This window comes from Hyperolius riggenbachi, chromosome 3 (assembly GCF_040937935.1).
Source record: "Hyperolius riggenbachi isolate aHypRig1 chromosome 3, aHypRig1.pri, whole genome shotgun sequence".
Taxonomy (NCBI): domain Eukaryota; kingdom Metazoa; phylum Chordata; class Amphibia; order Anura; family Hyperoliidae; genus Hyperolius; species Hyperolius riggenbachi.
In genome coordinates this window covers 433,369,450-433,392,730 of record NC_090648.1, presented here as the reverse complement: position 1 = coordinate 433,392,730, position 23,281 = coordinate 433,369,450, and the positions used below count along the sequence as shown (strand labels likewise).

Below are 23,281 nucleotides of genomic sequence, written 5' to 3'. Positions count from 1 at the left end.
GGATGGGGCCAGCACCAGCCAAATACATACCTGGGCAAAGCCGGGTCATCATCAGTAGGTGAATACAAATACAAATTTCACTGGGAAAATGCAAACTGCAGCCATTCTTACACTGTTAATGGTAGGGTTCTAAACTTTGCACAGTTAGTCACTGGGTGAATGGGATTAATATTCAGAAAAGTGGGTGGAGCCTACAAAAGCTAATCAAAATTCACTTTTCAAGGGGAATATTTAATTGCTGCTTCTTGCAGTAATAATGCAACAAGCCTCAAACTTGGTACAGTTGGTCATTGGGGTTCAAATTCAGAAAGGGGTGAAGCTACAGTCAATCAGATTTCATTTCAATGCAAATTATTGATGCCAAAGACCACAAAGCTCACAAACTTGGTCATTGAGTAATTGAGCAATTGTGTGTTAGGGTTAGAAAAAGTGGGCAGAGCCAACACCAGCCAAATACATACCTGGGCAATAGCCATCAGCTAGTATAAAATAATGCAACAGTGAACAAGCAAGAGTAATTGTAAATCAACGGAAACATTTCAAGCTATTGTTAGTGTTGTTATTGTGTGTGTGTGTGTGTGTGTGGGAGGGGGGGGGGGTTGGAGGGAGGGTTTATAGGTTCTTTACATTTCATTTTTTAAGTACCAAAAATCACCTCACTTACCATTAACCCATGATCCAGCATGTACCGCACAGAAGTTCCAGCTTTGGGTCCTTCCCTCATTACACAAAGTAATATTATTTAAAGAGACTCCGTAACAAAAATTGCATCCTGTTTTTTATCATCCTACAAGTTCCAAAAGCTATTCTAATGTGTTCTGGCTTACTGCAGCACGTTCTACTATCACCATCTCTGTAATAAATCAACTTATCTCTCTCTTGTCAGACTTGTCAGCCTGTGTCTGGAAGGCTGCCAAGTTCTTCAGTGTTGTGGTTCTGTGATGCATCTCCCCCCTCCTGGCCCCTCTCTGCACACTGCCTGTGTATTATTTAGATTAGGGCAGCTTCTCTCTTCTCTCATATCTTTTACAAGCTGGATAAACCCTTCTCTGAGATGGCTGGGCTTTCACATACTGAGGAATTATACAGGCAGAGCTGTCTGCACTCTGCAGGAAGAAACAGCCTGACACTTCAGTGGAAGATAGCTGCAGGGGGAAAGAAACACACAAATTATCTCTTGAGATTCAAAAGGAAGGGTGTATACAGCCTGCTTGTGTATGGATGTATTTTCTATGTGTGGACATACTGTACATCAACCTACTTCCTGTTTTGGTGGCCATTTTGTTTGTTTATAAACAAACTTTTTAAAACTGTTTTTAACCACTTTTAATGCGGCGGGGAGCGGCGAAATTGTGACAGAGGGTAATAGGAGATGTCCCCTAACACACTGGTATGTTTACTTTTGTGCGATTTTAACAATACAGATTCTCTTTAATCAGCTTCTACAACTCTAATTCACCATACTTATCAATGTTGCCTCAGCTGAGTCGATAATGGTGTGGATGCTCGGGGGTATTCCCCCTTTCCCTTCTACTCAATACCAGGGGACACCCCAACACCTATTTGTGTTCAGGAAGTAAAGGGATTGATCAAGAGGGAAAAGAGAAAAAGAAAAAAAAGAGGAAAAAACATAAGATTTTCTAAGAATGAGACTCACCCTCCACCCCTTACGACATTGTGGCATCCAAAGCCTTTTTTCTGACCGCGACATTTTTTGATCCAAGACTTCTACCTACTTTTGTCCCTATGTCCCGGATCCTAATTTCTTTCCCTGCTGTTAATCTCTCCTAATCCTCCTATACTCCTCAGAGCTGGTAAATTCCACCCACCTTCCCCACATCAGTTGGTTTATGTCTTCTCTCCCATACACCAACTGAGTAAGTTCCTCCATCCGTTTGGTATGATCAATTTCCAAGAACCATTCCACTACCGAAGGGGTCACATGTGATTTCCAATGCCTACAGACAACCAATCTAGCAGCATTAATCGGGTGTACTCCCAAGGATCTCCTATACCTTTTCATTCCATATGAATTGAAATGTAGCAGGTAAAAACAGTGGTCTTCCGAAGGTGTAAGGTCCGTCAGTTCCCCAACATAATGCTTCTCATCCTCCCAGAAACCTCTGATCCTTTCACATTCCCATAAAATGTGTAATAAGCCCCCCCCCCCCCTCCGTCCCACACCTCCAGCATCCCGGGTCTGAGCCATATATTCTGTTCAATCTATCAGGTGTGTAATACCATCTCAATGCAATCTTGTGTCCCAATTCCTGTACCCTAGTTGACAAAGAGGTTGTTGGGGCCATAGCTACCACCCTGTCCCATTAAATGTCCGTGAACTCTCTTTTTAATTCTTCTTGCCACCTTTCTCTAAAACCGTGTTTATAATCCTTAGCCTTTTCCAGTATACCATACACTTGAGCTAGCAACCCCCTAACTCTACCCTACCCTATACATAACCATTCTAACTGGGTTGGTTCTTTTGAGAAGTTCACCTTTCCACCAATTGACATCAAAAAGTGTCTGAATTGCAGTAAACTCCAAGCATCGATATCATTCTTATGTATCATCCTAGCTATTCATTCCAAAGACCTCCATTCCCTCATGTTTATCAGAGTTCAGGCCTGGATAACCACATTCCCCCGCCAGTATCTGTAAGCTCCATTCTGATATCCTTGCTCAAATTTTTGGTTATGCAGGACTGGCAGTGGGGAGCAGGGTGGCGAGATATTTTCCTTTCCTCTTACTCTGCTATATACTTCCAATGTGTTCTCCACCAGGAGACTTGCTGGGTGGTGACTTCCAGTGGTGCTCAGCAGAGCTCGAATATTCGAGTAGCTCGAATATTCGAGCTCTTTTTCAGCTATTCGAGCTCGGTATTCGAGCTCCGAATAGCTGGAGCTATTCGAATGGGCTATTCGAGTGAACTCGAATAGCCCATTCACTATTCGCGCTATTCGAGCTAACAGCGCTATTCGAGCTCGAATACCGAGCTCGAATAGCGTCATAGCCCAGATTGATGTCCTTAGAGCCAATCAGAGGGCTCCCAGGCCCTCTGACGGCAGCCAATCACAGAGGGGGACCCTGGCCAGCCCCTACCCTATAAATAGCGGCCGCCATGTTCCGTTTTTCCGTCCTTGCCTGACTTTGCACAGAGAGAGATCTGCTCCTTTGTGCTTTGGCTTAGCAAGAGCTTTATTGTGGTCAATCACCTAGCGTTTTTGCTCACATACACCTCCTATATACACCTATATTGTTGTTAGTTAGATAGACATTGTATTTTAGTTAGTAGCTTTTGTGTTACATAGAGAGAGACAGCTGCTGCAGGCTTACAGCTTTAGGCCTCAGGGCCTGCCTGTGTGGGCAGCTGTTCTCTCCTGTCCTCTATTTATTTCTCATCTATACCAGTATTTCTGCTGTCCTTTACTACTGATTGATTGTATTTTGTATTGTAGTTATATACTGTAACTGTACTAGGACACTCACTGTCACTGTTCATAGGCTAGCTCCTGCGTGTGCGTGCACACACTGTCTGTGTACACACACTCTATTTCCTTGTGATTACTACTGATTATTGTAACTGCTAGTTGTACTTCCTGACTGTTACTACTTACTTACTGTACTAGGGACACTCAGTCAGTGTTCATAGGCTAGCTCCTGCGCGTGTTTGCGCGTGCGTGCACTCACTGTCTGTAGTGTACACACACTCTATTTCCTTGTGATTACTACTTATTATTGTAACTTCTAGTTGTACTTCCTGACTGTTACTACTTACTTACTGTACTAGGGACACTCACTCAGTCTCTGTTCATAGGCTAGCTCCTGCGCGTGTTTGCGCGTGCGTGCACTCACTGTCTGTAGTGTACACACACTCTATTTCCTTGTGATTACTACTGATTATTGTAACTGCTAGTTGTACTTCCTGACTGTTACTACTTACTTACTGTACTAGGGACACTCACTCAGTCAGTGTTCATAGGCTAGCTCCTGCGCGTGTTTGCGCGTGCGTGCACTCACTGTCTGTAGTGTACACACACTCTATTTCCTTGTGATTACTACTGATTATTGTAACTGCTAGTTGTACTTCCTGACTGTTACTACTTACTTACTGTACTAGGGACACTCACTCAGTCAGTGTTCATAGGCTAGCTCCTGCGCGTGTTTGCGCGTGCGTGCACTCACTGTCTGTAGTGTACACACACTCTATTTCCTTGTGATTACTACTGATTATTGTAACTGCTAGTTGTACTTCCTGACTGTTACTACTTACTTACTGTACTAGACACTCACTCAGTCACCTCGCCCACCAACCCACTCCATTAAAGTACCCCACTTTTCACCCGCCCTTTTAAAAAACTTTTGTGTTTACGCCCAAAACATCGAAGATGTCTGGAAGTGGCAGCCAGCGCGGTTTGGGCAAGGGGAAGGGCAGCAAGGGAATCAGGAGGAGAGGGAGCAGCATTGTGGCAAGCCGCGGGCGCGGCCGCGCCACCATGCACAGTTCCGCAGCAGCAGCGTCAGTGGCTAACATTCCTCCTATAGCCACTGGCCGTGGACGCCTTGGGCGCCGCCCAGCAGGAGCATCTGTAACTCACGCTGCAGAGACACAGCAGCAGCAGCGTGTAGCACCTGCTCCGATTTTCCTCCAGCCGGGTCGGAAACGTCCCATTGAGGAAAAGGATGCAGACACTGTGGTGCAACTGATGACGGAGGATGAGCAGCCCGCCATCAGCTCTGCATCCGAGGCCTCCACCCTCACCACCACCACCACCACCCCTGTTCGCAGCAGCCGCCCAGCAGGGCCTGGGGAGGAGGCCAGTTCACCGTCAGTCGCCGACCTGTCACTCAGCAGTCTTTTTACCCCAGGCACCATCAGGGTATTGTCTGCTGTTGTTGGCAATTTTGAGGACGAGATGCTGATGGGCACTTTGGGGGAGGAGGGATTGGACAGCAAGACTGTGGCGACAGTCAAGCAGCCCATCCATGCATCAGGAGAGGAGTTTGGGGGGTCATCATCCCAGCAGGACATGTTTCAGGAGGGGGAGGATGATGATGACACGGTGACAGACAGAGACTGGGTTCCACCAGCTCCAGGGGATGTCGTCATCAGCAGCTCTGAGGAGGAGGAGGAGGATGCGCTTGTGGGCCTTGCAAGAAGGCGCATCATTGCAAGCATTGGCAGCAGTAGGCAGGTCCCACAGCCTGCTGGTGTCTCAGGCTCAGCAGCAGCAGCAGCAGCATCTGCCAGTACCACCACCAGCCGCACCCAAGCCCCCCCCCCCCCCCCCCCCAACCACCACAGGGAGACAGGCAGCAGCGGTTCCATGCCGTAGGGGGTTGTTTTTGTCACCAATCTGGCGATTTTTCACCATGCTCACAGTGTACAGCAAGTACGCCACTTGCAACCACTGTCAGCGGAAGTTGAGCAGAGGTGCAGACCCCTTAAAGTTCAGCACCAGCTCGCTCATCAACCACCTTGCTGCGAAACATTTCCACCAGCATGAGGAGTTCCAGAGGCTGAAGGCATCTGGTGCTGGCAGTGGCACCACACCCATCACTGCACAGCCTTCAGCAGCAGCAGCAGCAGCAGCAGCAGCAACAGCAGCCACCCACCCTCCTGCTCCTCCAGCAGCACCAGCAGGAGTGCGGAAACGCACTGCTCCTCCCCCCTCTGCAACTCCTGCCGCCGACACTGAGGCCTGTTCTGGCAGCCAGTCCTCAGTGGCCTCCTCTGCTGTGTCCGCTGATTCCCGTGCCAGCAAAAGGCCACGCCAGAGCCTTTTGAGCGAGTCCTTCCAGGGGGTGTTAAGGGTTCTGCCTCCCAGCAGCCGTCGCGTGTGGCAGCTGAACGGCTTGCTGGCACGGGCCATGTGCTCCCAACTCCTGCCGTACACGCTCGTGCAGGAGGGGAGCGACATGCGTGCGCTGCTTGCTTGTGCATCCCCAGACTGGCAGCTCCCCCGCAGACACTTCTTCGCCCGCAAGGCCATTCCTGCACTGCACCGCTTTGTGATGGCCAATGTGGAGCGAGGGCTGGAGCACGCGGTTGGTGAAAGGGTCCACGTCACCATGGACTCCTGGAGCAGCTGCTTCGGGACAGGCCGCTACCTGTCCTTCACTGTCCACTGGGTCAGCTTGGTGGAAGGGGGTGAGGATGGGAGAGCAGCAGCTGGCACAGCAGCAGCAGCAACACAGTGGGTGGTGCCACCCCGCAGGGTCAGGGGAACTGCAGCAGGTTCCTCCGATCCTCTGCCATCCTCCGGCACACCTGGCCAAACCCCCCGCCTCAGCAGCAGCGTGAAGGCCCGCCACTGCCAAGCGCTGCTGCACTTGGTCAGCCTTGGGAAGACCAAGCTGACAGCAACCCATGTGTTGGCCAAACTCCAGGAGCAGGAGAGGATTTGGCTGACCCCCAGAGGCCTCAGAGTCGGAGAGGTGGTGGCCGACAATGGGGCCAATCTGGTTGCCGCAATAGACAGGGGAAACCTGACCCACATCCCCTGTCTTGCCCACGTGCTGAACCTGGTGGTGCAGAAGTTCCTGCGCACCTACCAGGGGATGGGCGAACTGCTGGAAACGGCAAGGAACGTTGTGCGTCACTTCCAGCGCTCGGCTGCAGCCTGTGCGAGCCTGGAAGACGTGCAAAAGGAGCTGGAGCTGCCACGCCATCGGCTGATCCTTGACGTTCCGACTCGCTGGAACTCCACCCTGGCGATGTTGGAGCGTCTGGTTGAACAGAAGCACGCTGTCAACCAGTACCTTGCCCTGGCCACTGTTTCCGCCGCTCAGAGAAGGGACAAGACCAGCAACATCCCGTCCATCGTCCCCGATGATGACTGGAGGCACATGCAGCAGGTGTGCTTAGTGCTGGCTCCCTTTCTGCAGGCCACTAACATGGTGAGCAGGGACCATGCTATGGTCTGCGAGTGGGTGCCCCTGGTTTGTCTGCTGAACAGGGCCCTCGATGCTTTGCTGGAACAGGGAGCGGCAGCCTTGGACCAGCAGGAGCGGCAAGCAGCTGCACAGTCCACCTCTGAGGGGGAGGAGGAGGAGGACTTGGTGGAGGTCCCTGACCTTGCTGCTGATGAGGGGGATCAGCACAGCGCAGCTGAGTTGGTGCGGGGGTGGAGAGAGGATGAGGCGGCAGAGGAGGAGGATGAGGACAGCAGCACTGCCATCAATGTGCCAGCACACGTGGCCCGCCTCTTCCCAATGGCAGCGCACATGCTGGCGTGCCTGCGCAGGGACCCCAGAGTGATCCAGATGAAGCAGAGGGAGGAGATCTGGATCAGCATGATGTTGGACCCACGCCTCAAGGGGAAGTTGAGCCAGTTCCTGCCGCCTGCAGGAGGAGACCCAGCGCAACAAATAAGGAGCTTGCAGCAGGCCCTTGTTGAGCGCTTGGAGGAAGCCTTCCCCCAGACTTCCACCCCCACTGTCCAGCCAGCACAGAGGCAGCAGCAGGTGCCTGCATCCAGCAGCAAGCGCCCCACAGACCTGCTGTCTCTCAGCAACGAGCGCTACAGAACTGTAGAGGCTCCGGCAGCAGTGACTAGAGAGGAGGTGCATGCAGCAGCATCCTCCTCCGGTCACAGCCAGCGCCTGACCCGAATGGTGGCTGACTACATGGGGTCCTACAGCGAGCTTGACAGAGATGCCCCTGTTGATCCCATGGAGTATTGGGTCAAGCGCCTGGAGATCTGGAGCGAGCTGGCGCAGTACGCCCTGGAAGTGCTGTCCTGTCCCCCTTCCAGCTTGCTGTCCGAGCGCTGCTTCAGTGCAGCTGGTGGCGTGGTCACCGAGAAACGCTCATGTCTGTCTCACAAGTCTGTGGACAGACTGACGTTTCTCAAGATGAACCAGGCGTGGGTGGAAGGCGAGTTCCTGGCCCCTGTTGTCGGCGAGAGGGGGACATGAACTGAAGAACCATCGTTAATGTGCCTTACCACCCTTTACCACCTCCTGGCTCCTGCTCACTAAGCCAGCCTGGTTCACTTTGACTATTACGTCGCCTGCAGCCACACATTTTACACCTACAGTGGGCTGCTGTGTACTGCCCTTCTGCTGTCTGTCTGTGTTTCCCACTGTCAGGGTACACAGATTTACCTTCTGCTGCCACTCTGCCACCAGCTATTACGTCAAACAATAGCTGCTCACATAATTACTCCTCCATTCCTCCTGCTGCTGCTGCTGTCTGTCTGTGTTTCCCAACGCCAGGGTACACAGATTTACCTTCTGCTGCCACTATGCCACCAGCTATTACGTCAAACAATAGCTATATATCTGTGTAATTTGTTTTACAAACAAAACCAAAAAAACATAAAAAAAAGGTTTAATTTTTCTGAGGTGCCCGGGTTGAAAACTGTGTTGTCCCAGTTGTGTATTGGACACAATGTGGGCTGCACGACCGCTGCCTGGGACCTCCTGTTGTGTTTATTTACGCCCTGGTATCACCGTTAGGTACCAGGGCTATTATGTCACGCTGCCTGCCTGCTGCCACACTCACAATACTCCTCCATTCCTCCTGCTGCTGCTGCTGTCTGTCTGTGTTTCCCACTGCCAGGGTACACAGAATTACCTTCTGCTGCCACTCTGCCACCAGCTATTACGTCAAACAATAGCTGCTCACATAATTACTCCTCCATTCCTCCTGCTGCTGCTGCTGTCTGTCTGTGTTTCCCAACGCCAGGGTACACCGATTTACCTTCTGCTGCCACTATGCCACCCGCTATTACGTCAAACAATAGCTATATATCTGTGTAATTTGTTTTACAAACAAAACCAAAAAACCATTAAAAAAAAGGTTTAATTTTTCTGAGGTGCCCGGGTTGAAAACTGTGTTGTCCCAGTTGTGTATTGGACACAATGTGGGCTGCACGACCGCTGTCTGGGACCTCCTGTTGTGTTTATTTACGTCCTGGTATCACCGCTAGGTACCAGGGCTATTATGTCACGCTGCCTGCCTCATTGACTGCCTGCTGCCACACACTCATCCTCCTCCTCCTGCTGCTGAATTTACCTCCTGCTGTCTGTGTGTTTCCACTGCCAGGGAGCACATACAATGGCGCTTCCAACATGCGTGCGCCACCAGCTATTTGTTACGCTCAAAAATAGCTGCATTTCTTTAAAAAAACAAAAAAATTATATATACTTTTTATTAATACTGTGTGATATTATTTTTAGAGGTGTCCGGGTTGAAAACTGTGTTGTCCCAGTTGTGTATTGGACATGATGTGGGCTTCACGACCGCTGTCTGGAACCTCATGCTGTGTATTTACGGCCTGGTACCACCGCTAGGTACCACACAGCCTATTATGTCTCGCTGCCTGCCTCATTGACTGCCTGCTGCCACACAATCATCCGCCTCCTCCTGCTGCTGCTGCAGAATTTACCTCCTGCTGTCTGTGTGTTTCCACTGCCAGGTAGCACATACAATGGCGCTTCCAACATGCGTGCGCCACCAGCTATTTATTACGCTCAAAAATAGCTGCATTTCTTAAAAAATATAAAAGAGAAATAAGTGAAGAAGAAGAAGACGATATAGAAAAAGAAGGAGAAGAAGAAGAAGAAGAAGGAGAAGAAGATGAAGAAGAAGAAGAAGAAGAAGATGAAGAAGATGAAGAAGAAGAAGATGAAGAAGAAGATGAAGAAGATGAAGAAGAAGATGAAGAAGAAGATGAAGAAGAAGATGATGATGAAGATGATGATGAAGAAGATGAAGAAGAAGAAGATGAAGAAGAAGAAGAAGAAGAAGAAGAAGACAATATAGAAGAAGAAGAAGAAGATATAGAAGAAGATATAGAAGAAGAAGATATAGAAGAAGAAGATATAGAAGAAGAAGAAGAAGAAGAAGATATAGAAGATAAAAAAGAAGAAGAAGAAGAAGAAGAAGAAGAAGAAGAAGAAGTACATACAGTACTGAACAAAATTCTGGACACAACTTCTCTTTCCACCTTTTTTTTTAAAGGAACATCCCCACATAATCACTTGCTGTTGTTACTTGGAAAAAAAGATGTTTCTTGCATCATTCACCCTCAAAACAAGTGTTGGAAGCTATTTAAGGCCAATTTGAATAGTCAGCTCGAATAATGAGCTCGAATACCGACTCGAATAGTGAGCTCGAAGTCCGAGGTCGAATCGAATAGTAAAAAATATTCGACTCGAATATTCGACTGAATTCGAATAATTTACTATTCGAATTCGACCAAACTTGAATAATAAAAAGGGGTATCCGAGCATCACTAGTGACTTCTATATTTATATGAGAGCCAGGGCTAGACAAAGGGATGTTAACCAGACTCTGCTCCAGTGTTACCCACTGCTTCCACTGCTTATGCCTGTGCCAATCCACTATTCTTGTTTGTATTCTGTGGTGGTCTGGAACTGTCAATCCTCCCCTAGATTTGGTTTGCACTAGTAGCGCCATTTACATAGTTACCTAGTTATTTGGATTGAAAAAAGACATACGTGCATGGAGTTCAACCAGAAAATAAAGTACAATACAAGCCTGCTCCCTCACATATCCCTGTTCATCCAGAGGAAGATGAAAAACACTTACAAGGCATGGTCCATTTAGCCCCTAAAGGGAAAAACTTCTTCCCAACTCCAGATGGCAATCAGATAAAATCCCTGGATCAACACCACTGGGCATTACTTAGTAATTATAGCCATTGATGTCTTTCAATGCATCTAAGCACCCTTTAAAATGCAGGTATAGAATTTGCCATAACTACTTCCTGTGGCAATACATTCCACATCTTAATCACTCTTACAGTAAAGAACCTTTTCCTAAATAAATGGCTAAAAACATTTTTTCTACCTCGCACAGATCATGTCCTCTAGTCCTTTGTAAAAGCCTAAGGACAAAAAGCTTATCTGCCAAGCTTCTATATTGCCCTCGGACGTATTTATACATGTTAATTAGATCCCCTCTAAGGCACCTTTCTCCAGACTAAGTAAACCCAATTTATCTAACCTTTCTTGGTAATTGGTAATCTTGGTAATTTTAATCCTCGCCTTCTCCTTCTGCCAGATAAAGTTTGCAATTTCTTTCTGGACCCGACCAAAAAGGCCCTCGGTAATGGTATAGGCATAGCCTGAAAGACATATAGAAGTCTTGGCATAATATTTATTTTAGTACGTTTTGTTCTCCCAAACCAGGAGAGCTGTATTTTACCCCAGTTATCCAGGTACCTCTTTATTTGTGTCAGCAGTGAGTAATTGTTCAGGCGCACCAAATCTGGGATGCCAATAGCCAATTTTATGCCCAAGCATTTCAAGGATTCCCTTACCCACCTGAATGGGAAACTTGCCTTAATTATCCCTATATCCTCCTCCTTCATCATTATCCCCATAACTTCACACTTATCCCAGTTTATTCTTAGGTTAAACAGTTTTCAATATTCTTAAAATTATTTTATTAAATTGGGGAGTGTTAGCCTTGGCCTGGTCACGTAAAACATAAGGTCATCAGCGTAAGCAGCGACTGTGTTTCACTGCCCCAACTTTCAGTCCTGTTATGTCCTTACTTTTCCTCAGTGTCCTCAGGAAGGGTTCCAGTGTGAGGGCAAAGATCAATGGGGAGAGGGGGCACCCCTGCCAGGTACCATTTGAGATCTCAAACACCTCAGACAAGTCCCCATTAACCTTAACACTAGCTGTCAAAGATGAATACTTCGAGACAATCAATCCCCTAATTTTCCCCCCCATATTTATATGCCATAGTACAGTTCTTATAAAGCCCCACCTGACCCTGTCAAATGACTTCTCAGCATCTGTGGACAACAGTATGACAGGGTCAGGTGCCGTCTGAGCCCACTGGATAAGGTTTATTGTTCTTATTGTGTTGTCCCTGGATTCTCTACCAGGGAGAAATTCCACTTGATCATAATGAATCAAACTTTGCAGGCAGGGGGAAATTCTGTTTGCCTAACTTTAGCGAACACCTTTATGTGAGAAAACGCGGAGAAGCCGCCGCGCGTACTCAGAACAAGGCGGCTGATTCCGCGTCCAACGCGGCGGTTTGCACGCGTAGGCCTACATCCACTAGTATGGCTGAACGCGGAGAAACCGCCGCATGCTCTGATAGCGGTGCGGCCGGTTCCGCGTCCAGCGCGGCGGGTGCTTTACAACACATGTCTGGTGTGGCTGGGACTGATAGTCCACACAGGTTCAGAAGGACGCGCGCGCGCTGAGAGGCAGAACTTTTATGACAGCCAGAAGGGAGTCAGCTGACCAAGCCGGTCAGCTGACGATTCAACCAGTTCCCATTGGTCCAGCACTTAGGGGAGGCGCTGGAGAGCGCTTTACTATATATACTGGGTGCTGGTCATTCTCTGGTTGTCTGCCATTGCGATCACTACGTGGAAGCACTCAGACCAATTGTCAGATACTGTGTTACCATTCTGTTATACTTCAGACTAGTTCCAGGGTGTTGATGATCAAGGACCTCACACCCAAGATTAGGAATCTGTGTTACCATTCTGTTATACTTCAGACTAGTTCAAGGGTGTTGATGATCAAGGACCTCACACCCAAGATTAGGAATTTGTGTTACCATTCTGTTATACTTCAGACTAGTTCCAGGGTGTTGATGATAAAGGACCTCACACCCAAGATTAGGAATCTGAGTTACCATTCTGTTATATACCAGACTAGTTCCAGGGTGTTGATGATCACGGAGCTCACAACCAAGATTAGGCATTGTTTATTATCTGTTATGACTTTCTGCTTTCCTGACTACTCTTCTGATCACTGATTCGGTACTTCACTATATCTGATACTCTGTTGCCAAACCCTGCGTTCCTTAGGATTACCGAACCAGCCTTCTGTCTGTGTACTTTATCTGTCTGTGTGTTGCCGACCTGGCTTGCCCGACCTCGAGAACTATCTCCCAGTAAGGAGATAGTTCACAGATCAGTTAGTGACACCTTCCTTGGTGTCACTCACGCTCTGGCCCTTCCTACCCCCAGCCTGACTCCTCCCTTCGGGAGAGTCTCTGGCTACTGGAAGGAACTTGTTCTCTTGTGCAGTATTCCTTACTTCTTTTGTACCTGTACTCCAGGTATTGTCCTCAAAGTATTACTGTTGCACCCAAACACTCATACCTCAGGTGTCCAGAGGTTAGTGATATATCTGATTATCGGTGATACTGCAGATCATCAATAATCAGGTATATATCTGTATTTTTGGTGATACTGCAGATCGCCAATAATCAGATCCTCTCTGTTACACCGATCGTTACACTTTAGGTCTGCATTCAGTAAAGAAATTGGTCTGTAACTTGGGCATAAGGCTGGGTCCTTTTCTGCTTTAGGGATAACCTTTCTATGTGATTCCAGGTACTCCCGACTAAAACCATTCTGCTCCCCGTTCCACCCAACCAGTGAGCTCAATGCCTCAACCCAGTGGGGTTTTAGGATCTCCTTGTATTTTCTATAGTCATCATCTGTGACACCTCTTGGCTCGGTTCCTCCGCCATTATTGGCTCCTCCAATCCAGATACCTCTTCCTGTGAGAGTTTTTCTCATCCCAGAGGCCTCCACATATCCCTTCATTCTATCTCCGTTCTCCTCCCCCCCCCCCCCCCCCTCCCGAGGGTAACCCAGGGCCACCTCCTGGATTTTATATAACCTCATAGAAATCCCGGAACATTCTGGTTAAGGGCTCACTTCTGTAATGTTTCCTGGAGTTGGCATCACACAAGAAAGGGACATACTTAGACGTCTGCTGGTCCTTCAACATCCGTGCCAGCATCTTCCCACTTTTATTGCCAAACTCATAGAATCCCCTACTGCATCTTTCGCTACGTACTTTGCTCTGGAAAAAAGGAGAGCCTTAAGCCCTTCTACCATCAAATTCTTCAATACATTATCAGCTAGGGTGTTTTTATGACGCTTTTCCAGGTCTCTTACTCCTAAGCTATCCTCTATCGCCATATCGCTCTCTCCTTCTTAGCCCTAGTCCCCTCTTGGATCAGTATCCCCATAATCACACACTTATGTGTCACCAAGGCTGTCACATCATCAGTACGGTTAAATTCAAAATAGGTTTGAATTTCACCTGCTACTCTCTCTGCTATTTCCTACTTCTGTAACATTAAATTATTCAGGCTCTGGCTAAATGACTTTTTCCAACCCAAACCCACAGACCCGATGGGGGAAGGCACATCATCATAACATAATGCAACCAGTAACCAAACATGACTAATTGTAAATCAAAGGAAACATTTCAAACTATTGTTAGTGTTGTTATTGTGTATGTATAGTGGTAGTGGTAGTGGCTGGATAGTGTAATGGTTAAGGGCTCTGCCTCTGACACAGGAGACCTGGGTTCGAACCTCGGCTCTGCCTGTTCAGTAAGCCAGCACCTGTTCAGTAGGAGACCTTGGGCAAGTCTCCCCAACACTGCTACTGCCTATAGAGCGCGTCCTAGTGGCTGCAGCTCTGGCGCTTTGAGTCTGCCAGGAGAAAAGCGCAATATAAATGTTCTGTGTTTGTGTTTGTTTGTTTGTATATATTGTGTATTTATATCATGCAGACATTTTCCCAGAGACTATAGTCATATCACTAACTGGCCTTCAAAGGAGCAGTCAGTCTAATTCCTTCCATACCCAAAGTCCCTAATATAGTTCAAGGCCAATTTGGGGAAATAAAAAAACCTAGTGATATATTTTTGTGATGTGATAGGACATGACAAGGCCCATGAAGATCCAAGGAGAAGTTACAGTTCTGATCCACTTCTGTATCTTGCCTGAAGAACAGAGTTACCAAGCAGCTCGGGGTGACCTAAACCACTAGGAATGTATAGGGGGCTAAAAGAGACCGAAAAGTCATCCTACTAAAAAGCAATGCTTGGTGTGATTTGCCTTCTTGCCTGAAGAAGAAACTTAAAGTTTTGAAGCTCGCAAGGAAATCTTGTACAGTTCGTCATTAAAGGTATCATCTAAAACACTAACAATTTTTGAAATCCAGCAATTTGATATATCGTTTGATATATAGTTTGAGCATGGTTCTCTCAGTTTGTTCTTTGCTCATCACTGCTATGTGCATTCATAGTTTTGTCTCTATCTGTTATGGTGTCAATCAATGCTTGGTATATACTTTTTTGGTGGTGGATTCTAAATTCTTCCTCTAGGGCTCATAGACCTCTGTGGATGTATTACCTATGGACTACTTTGGTTCTCCATTTGGTCACAGTTTCATTTTTCCACCTTTTATACACAATTTTTTCGCTAATTTTACTTAATTTTTCACTTATTAGCTTAAGAATGAACACCACTGGGAGAACTGTTCACAAAATGCTTTGAGAATTGTGTAAAACTTAAAAGATATGTGATATTGATAAAATGCACCTGTCTCCACTGTGAGCCATTGTTATATTCCAAACGGGCCACATAGTGATAGGATAACATCTTCTTGATTTGTTTCCTATATAAAACAGACAAATGAAATATGTACTGCATATGTACTATGTGAACCTTGCAAAGTTGTACTAGACTATACGTGCTAATGTCTGTTTTGTATTTAGTATTTTTTAAATAAGTTGTATCGATAAAATGTTAATTTTTTTAAGTGATATGTGGATGACCTGACTCATGATCGACTTTTCTCTATTAACCACTTCACCTCCAAGGGTTTTTTACCTTAAAAAAACATCAATTTTCACCTGTAAGCGCACCTTCCATTCATTTGCCTATAAACTTTATTACTACTTATCACAACGAAACCATCTATATCATTTTTTTTTCACCACCAATTAGGCTTTCTTTGTGGGGTACTTTTTGCTAAGAATTATTTTATTCTAACTGTGTTCTAACAGGAAAAATAAGAAAAAATTGGGGAAAAAAATCATTATTTCTCAGTTTTTGCCATTATAGTTATGAAATAATCCATGCTACTATAAATAAAACCCTCACATTTTATTTGCCCATTTGTCCCAGCTATTGCAATGTTTAAAATGTTTCCCTAGTACAACGTATGTTGCCAATATTTTATTTGGAAAAAAAAGGTGCATTTTTTCAGTTTTGCAACTGTCACTATTTACAAGCCCATAGTTTCAAAACTAACAGTAATATACCCTCTTGGCATACATATTAAAAAACAGTTCAGTTCCTAAGGTAACTATTTATGTAATTTTTTATCATACAAAACAAAAATTGGGTAATTATGGGATAGTGTAGGAGGTAATGTGTTAATTTAAAATGTTTTTTGTGGGTGTTTTTTTTTTTAATTAAATGTGTGTAGGTGTAATTTTACTATTTGGCCACAAGATGTCCTCACACATTACTTCCTATTGCATCTCTATAGTACGCTAAATAGGAAGTAATGCGTGCATGGGTTCTGTCGGAAATAAACAATGCCTATGACCATTCATACGGGGACAGAGATTAATGAATGGGAACTGCGTCCAACGATCAGCAGCGATAATGACCATAAGAGCATGCAGGGGGGAAGAGAGAGTGGGAGTGCGCGGCAGGAAGGGACGTGATAGCTACGTCCCTGCAAAGGGAAGAGGGTATTTGCCAGGATGCAGTTACTCATCCCCGGGGAGGGGACGTGGTTAATATAGTATTTATAAATTATTTTCCCCCTTAAAAAATCCCTGGCCTTACTACTAGCATCTTTCTGGGATGTGGGGATTTTTACTTATTTATGATTAATATAGTAATTGAATTCAGTGTGACCTATTTAGGTCAAGTTCATAAAAGATTCGCGAAATGAATCAGTTCAACTTTTATTGTTATGTCTTGTGATTTTCTCTATGACCAACACCAGGCCACATAAAAAAGTGAAGACAGATTCTCCATGCAAACAGTGTTGTGGCCAGTATCTGATGAACCCAGGATTCTAGTGCTGTACGATGAGAGTGCCAGTGACTACACTGTTAGGTTTAGGCTGCATTTCATTGGTCAATTTAAAACTATCCTATCCTGTTCCACTTTTTATGCTGCCCATCAGACATAAGCATTAGCTTAGACCTGCAAAAGGCATGTGTTCCACTGCTGCATCTGAGAGTCTCCTTTACTAAGGAGACCCCCAGAGCTCCCTGTTGGTCCGCTCCCGCAGTGCCAAACCTCCTGCAGCACTTCTGGGCACCCCCAGCCCCATGCAATTCACCCCTAATGCCACCCATTATCAGCTCCCCCTTGCCGCTCCATGACGGGATACTCATCACTGTAAAATGCTCTGAGCACCGGCAAAGCATCTTTGAAGCTCCTGCCAGACCTCCCCATTGGTCCATTGTCTGGACCAATGAAAATCCTCCCCAGGGAAGATTTCAACAGAAATTATATTGGTTTAAACAAAAATGTACATTGCAAAATATGATATATTTCCCAAAATATGATATATATTTTTTAATTGTATTTTTTTTTATTAAAAATGTTTTTGGGGTAATTTTTGGTGTGGGAGGTAAACAGTTAATTTTAAATGTAATGATGTAGGTTTATTTTATAAAAAAATTTATGTAGATGCAGTTTTACCATTTGGCCACAAGATGGCCACAGTGACATTTTTTTTTTTTAGTCTTGGAAGCGAGCACTCTCACTTCCAGGAAGTATAAGGAGGACGGGAAACTTTTTTTTCTCAGAAAGACTGCGGCTTCTGAAACGAAGCCATTGGTCTTCCTACCGGGGACTTAGATTAATGAATGAGAACTACTGTATGTTCCCATTTATTGATCTCCGGGCTAACGGGGGGCAGCATGGGTGTGCGCGCGATCGCGCACGGGAGTTCGCAGCAGCACAGCAGCAGACGTGCCAATCACGTCCAGGAGGCATAAATTGTTAATAGCACTGGCAACACGTTTCGTGGGTCCCTGCCCACTTCCTTAGGCCAAATCAAGTGCCCCACTGTGTTGAGAGATGAATACAGTGATGCACTTGATTTGGCCTGAGGAAGTTGGCAGGAACCCACAAAAATCGTTGCCAGTGCTATTAAACTTCATTTTATATGAATTTATCTACATTGAGGTAAGCCACCCAAAGTTTATTTATCTTATTGTTTTTAATTCATTTTATTATTCTCTGAGTGCTTTTTTTATCCTGTTGTGCATTGTATAACCCAACCCCAAAAGCCCCCCCCCCCCCCCCTCCACCAGCTCAGGATAGGGGAAACCCTTGGATCCTGTTTATGGGCCCCCGGGGCCTTTTTCTCAAAAAGTGCAACCATCTCCAGCTAGCCTGGACCACCGAGTGGAGTCGGGTTTGTTTAAATCCACCTGCCTGCAGTGGTTGGTTGCCCCCTTGCAACCTCCCTTTGTGAGTACCCTCTGTTCATATGTTTTTGTTTCTTCTATCATTTGTGATGTACTGTACCATTTGGGCTCCCGGTGTCTCTGTGTTTTTTCGTTACAGGGTGACTGTTCACCCTCTACTTTGTCTTCTCATTTTTGATGTGTTGTGTGAATCTGCTGGATATCTGTAGGTTTGAGCTGAGGTCTCTTTAAATCTTTCTTTAAGTTTCTGCCCAGCCTGCTGAGCTCCTCATATATTAGTCTTCAGCCTGATTTTGTTGTGGAGACATAGTTCCTATTCACCTTCTAATAAAAATATAGCAGAGTGAACTTTAATATAGTCACAATTCTTGATTGTTAAAAGTAATATTCGAACCTAAGTTGCTGTAACTCAAAGCCCCTGTTTGGAGTTACTGTACACTTCACTTTTATCCCCTCTCTGTTTCCTGTAAGTTTGCTCATTGATGGAGCAGTACTGTTCCAATTTCCATTGTAATGATCTCCTTTTTATATTGAGTCCTTTATGGCCCAACCAGCTCATATAGCAAATATGACTTTTTTCCAGGCCATTCACATTATTTCACTTGTCACTGACCAAGGATTTGACCTTGTCAGAAGACCATGAAAATTGATTCCTCTCTGACCTACAAAATATTACTGTTCTAATAACCACTGTGCTGCCACACCTGATATAATTATACATCTACAATATCCATGAGCCCAAATCTAGTGTCCATGCGTGTCAGGCTCACGTCAACCATCCTGGCCTGTGATTGGTCAGGACCTCCCCAGATCTGTATAAAAAGGGTTCTGGAGACTGAGCACAACAACAGCTTCAGACTGATTATATTTCACACTACGGTGAAGAAGTCTGAGCAGAATGGATAGAAGAGTCTTTCTCTTGGTTTTGGCTTGTGCTGCTGGCTCAGTGATGAGTCTCCCGGTGGACTCTCTATCATCACAGGTGAGAGAATACAAAGACATAAGTCTCTTCTGATTTTTTATTCTGGAGCAAGGTGTGCTGTAAATTGAACATACATTATTTCCTTTTGTTGCAAAGAGCCTGTACCCTAAAGGTCAGCCATGGGCAGCACGGTGGCGTAGTGGTTAGCTCTCTCGCCTTGCAGCGCTGGGTCCCTGGTTCGAATCCCAGCCAGGGCACTATCTGCAAAGAGTTTGTATGTTCTCTCCGTGTCTGCATGGGTTTCCTCCGGGCACTCCGGTTTCCTCCCACATTCCAAAAACATACGGATAAGTTAATTGGCTCCCCCTAAAAAAAAATTGACCCTAGACTACAGTACTTACACTACATAATATAGACATATGGCAATGGTAGGGATTAGATTGTGAGCTCCTTTGAGGGACAGTTAGTGACAAGATATATATACACTGTACAGCGCTGCGTAATATGTCGGCGCTATATAAATACTAAATAATAATAATAATAATAATAATAATACACTTTGCCTGGATTTTAGGAGACATTTCAGCCTGCCTCTGCTTGCATCTTATATGTTGAGTTCCCAGCAGGAGGCGCTATCAGGAAAGATCTGCTAGCTTTAATCGTATTGTCAGCCATGCAGCTGTGAAGGTTCAGAAGTGCAATGATTTCCCAGAGCAATTATGATGTGGATACTGTAGCCGCTGATCTGATCACACAGGGATTGCCTTCACAATGCTGCAAGCAGCGTTTTGTGATCACTCCATAGTTACAACACCACTAGTGGGACCACCCCCACAAGGATCCACTGGCATAGCGCTTTGCTGATCAACTGCCAAAGCAGGCTTAGTGGGTTCCAGCCCCAAAAGACAGATGCAGCCAGGGCCGGTTCTAGATGTCTTGCTGCCTGAGGCAGAATGTGATGATGCGCCCCCCCCCCCCCCCAATTTGCAATGATCGCACAGCACCTGAAAATGCTCACACTCTGTGCCCCCTGTATAGGGTAGCTAGTATAGTTACTCCCAGTATAGATATAGTTGCCCCAGAATAGGTAGTATAGTTTCCCTTAAAATAGGTAGCTAATATAGTTGCCCCCAGTATAGGTAGTATAGTTTCCCCAGTAGATAGTATAATTGCCCCAGAATAGGAAGTATAGTTTCCCCCATGCCTGCTCCCTTTCCCTTTCTCGGCGGCCACTTCCTACAGTCCCCATCCTGCTGCTCAATGATACACAGACCTCAGATCAGACTGAGCCACTGTGACAGAACAGCGGCTCGCCTCCTATCAGCGCGTGTAAAGTAATTACTTCCTGTACATGCGCTGATAGGAGGCGGTCCGCTGTCCTGTCACAGCGGCTCAGCGGGTCTGTGTAGCAGTGAGCAACGACAAGCAGCGGGATGGGGACTGTTGGAAGTGGCCGCGGAGGAGGTAATATGATCGGTGGCTGGGAGAAGGGTGGGAGGGAGATGGACAAGATACTGCTCTTGCGTACATGGCGCCTGACGCAAATGCATCACTCGGCATCATAGGCAGGACGGCACTGGATGCAACACCCTCATACTCCTGCAGACAGGAAGGTTCTTAGAATGATATAGAAAAAATGCAAAACAAATCTACAGGAAATTCTGTATCAGCCAGCTATAATCCTTTCTGTGAGCTGTGTGATCAAACAATGGAGTGTGAGTGCTGACAGCCATAATCAGAGTCGTTATAACATGAATACCGCTGCACCAAAAACACCTATAGACTAAAAGCCTTTACTTTTCAGATGTCCCAGCCTGGAACTGATGAGAGCGGTAAGATGAAGTTTTATCTATGTTTATGTTTGTACATATCTCCCTGCTTCTTCCTCTTCCTCTCTAACCTCATAATAGTATGTTGTTTTTCTACCTCTTTCCCTCCCGTTACAATACTTGTAAAAAAAAAATGTTACCTCTTCTCCCCTCCCCTACACAAGGTGAAAGTTCATATTAGTCATGAAAAGTATAACACAAAGCTAAATAGCACTTTCTCTTACTCAGTCAGTATTGTAACTACTTGCGGAGTCGCGGCCATCTTCCCAGATATCATATTTTATAAACTGGGGTGTTTTTTTTGTTTTTTGACCACATAAAAGCAGTGGGGAGTGGAAAACAGGAACAGAAAACAGGACATAGGGGTCCCAAAGACATAAACATTCTGGCAATATGTTTGTTGGAGACCACAGACGGGAGCATGGCGGAACCTGGGAGGAGGTTGATGTTCGGCAGCAGGAGGCGTGGCGCGGGAGCATCTTTTACTAGAATGGGCGTGCACTGGGTTTTCCCATTGCAGCTGATGCCTCCCATTCTGTTTGGCTGCCGACAAGTGTTAATAAGCCAAGATTAACGGGGCACAGCGGGCTCTGGGGGCACCTATGAGTGGTGAAACTAGGGCTGATGGAATTGACAGGAAAAATTATACAAGTCTCCAAATGCCAGGCTAAACATTTGGCTTTTCATTCTGGATTTGAACTCCAGGGATGGGGCTGTCTTTACTGGGTGTGGTAGAGAGTTCCAGAGATTAAGGTCAGCATAACAGAAACCTCTGGCTCCAAAGGTTTTGAGGTGCACTCCGGGAGTGACCAAGTTTATGGATTCTGCTGTTCCACTAGGAGGTGTGGTGCAGTTTCAGAAAGTTCTTCTTGTAACCAGGGCTCAAATTGTGTAGGGATTTGAATGTCAACAGTCCAATCTTGAAGAGTATTCTCCATTTTACAGGAAGAGAGTGCAGTGAGCGAACGATTGGTTTAATGTGGCAAGATCAGTTTGTTAGCAATCTGGCAGCAGCATTCTGTACTAATTGCGGGTGGTACAGGGTCTTGTTTGGAAGGCCTGTATAGAGGGCATTGCAGCAGTAGTCCAACTGTGATGTGATGAAGGCGTAAACTAGGGTTGGATGATCCTCTGGGGGAATGAGAAATGTCATTTTTGCAATGTTCCTCAGACGAAAGTTAGAATATTTGACTACATACAAGATTTGGTTTCTGAAGCTCATTTCCCCATCGATGAGGAGAGCACACTAAAGTTGGGCACAAGGTTGGTTCTCTTTATATCTGAAATCCCTATCTTCAGTGGTGTTGATTTAGAGTACAGCTGTTTTGATGCCAGACGCTGGCCTTGGACAACAAGGACCTCAATTTTGTCCATTCCATTTCAACCAGTTGTCATTCAGCCACTCCTGTAGCTGAGCTAAGTAAAAATTTATTTTTGGAACAAGATCTGCTCCACCAGGTTTGAAGGACAAGTATAGCTATGTGTCATCAGCATAGCAGTGGTACTTTAGTCCGTGTTTTTGGATAATTGTACCAAGTGGCAACATGTAGATAGTAAATAGCAGAGGGGGAAAAAAACTGAGCCTTGTTGCACTCCAAATTTTAACGGTGTAGGGTTGGACATGACAGATACTAGGGATACTCTCTGTGTTCTGTCAGTCAAGACACGTCATAAACTTTACCAGCAAGATGGCGCTTAGTTTCCAATGGTTATGTTATATATCGGCTGAAGATTAATAAAATGATTTATTCATCCTGCATTTTATATTTTGTTGGGAAAGAGGTATTTATATTTACAAATATGAACTTTCATTTGAACTCTGTAGTGAACTATCCTTGAACTCATTGTTCCCAGCCTCTGTTTAAAAGAGTATTTTCCCCTTGCTCATTTTCTTTTGTATTTTAAACTACAGAAGAGGACGTCCAAAACGTTTTAAAAGAAGCAGCTGGCCCTCCCCCAGGTAAGAGCCATCAAGAAAATTACCAGTAAATTGTGACTGTAACATGTCTCAAAATAGCCTTGTCTCTGTCCCAAGATAGCATTTTCTCTGTCCCAAGATATCCTTGTCTCTGTCCCAAGATAGCCTTTTCTCTGTCCAAAGATAGCCTTGTCTCTGTCCCAAAATAGCCTTGTCTCTGTCCCAAGATATCATTTTCTCTTTCATAAGATAGCCTTTTCTCTGTCCCAATATAGCAAAGATAGCCTTGTCTCTGTCCAAAGATGGCCTTGTCTCTGTCCCAAGATAGCCTTGTCTCTGTCCCAAGATAGCCTTTTGTCTGTCCAAAGATAGCCTTGTCTCTGTCCCAGGATAGCC

The 23,281-nt window shown here is 45.7% G+C and overlaps 1 protein-coding gene across 1 annotated transcript in view; it reads left to right on the top strand.

The window, feature by feature from the left end:
- The window catches only part of LOC137562387 (embryonic protein UVS.2-like), a 71,952-nt gene that overhangs the window by 14,833 nt on the left and 33,838 nt on the right, over positions 1–23,281 (top strand). The window lies entirely within an intron of this gene.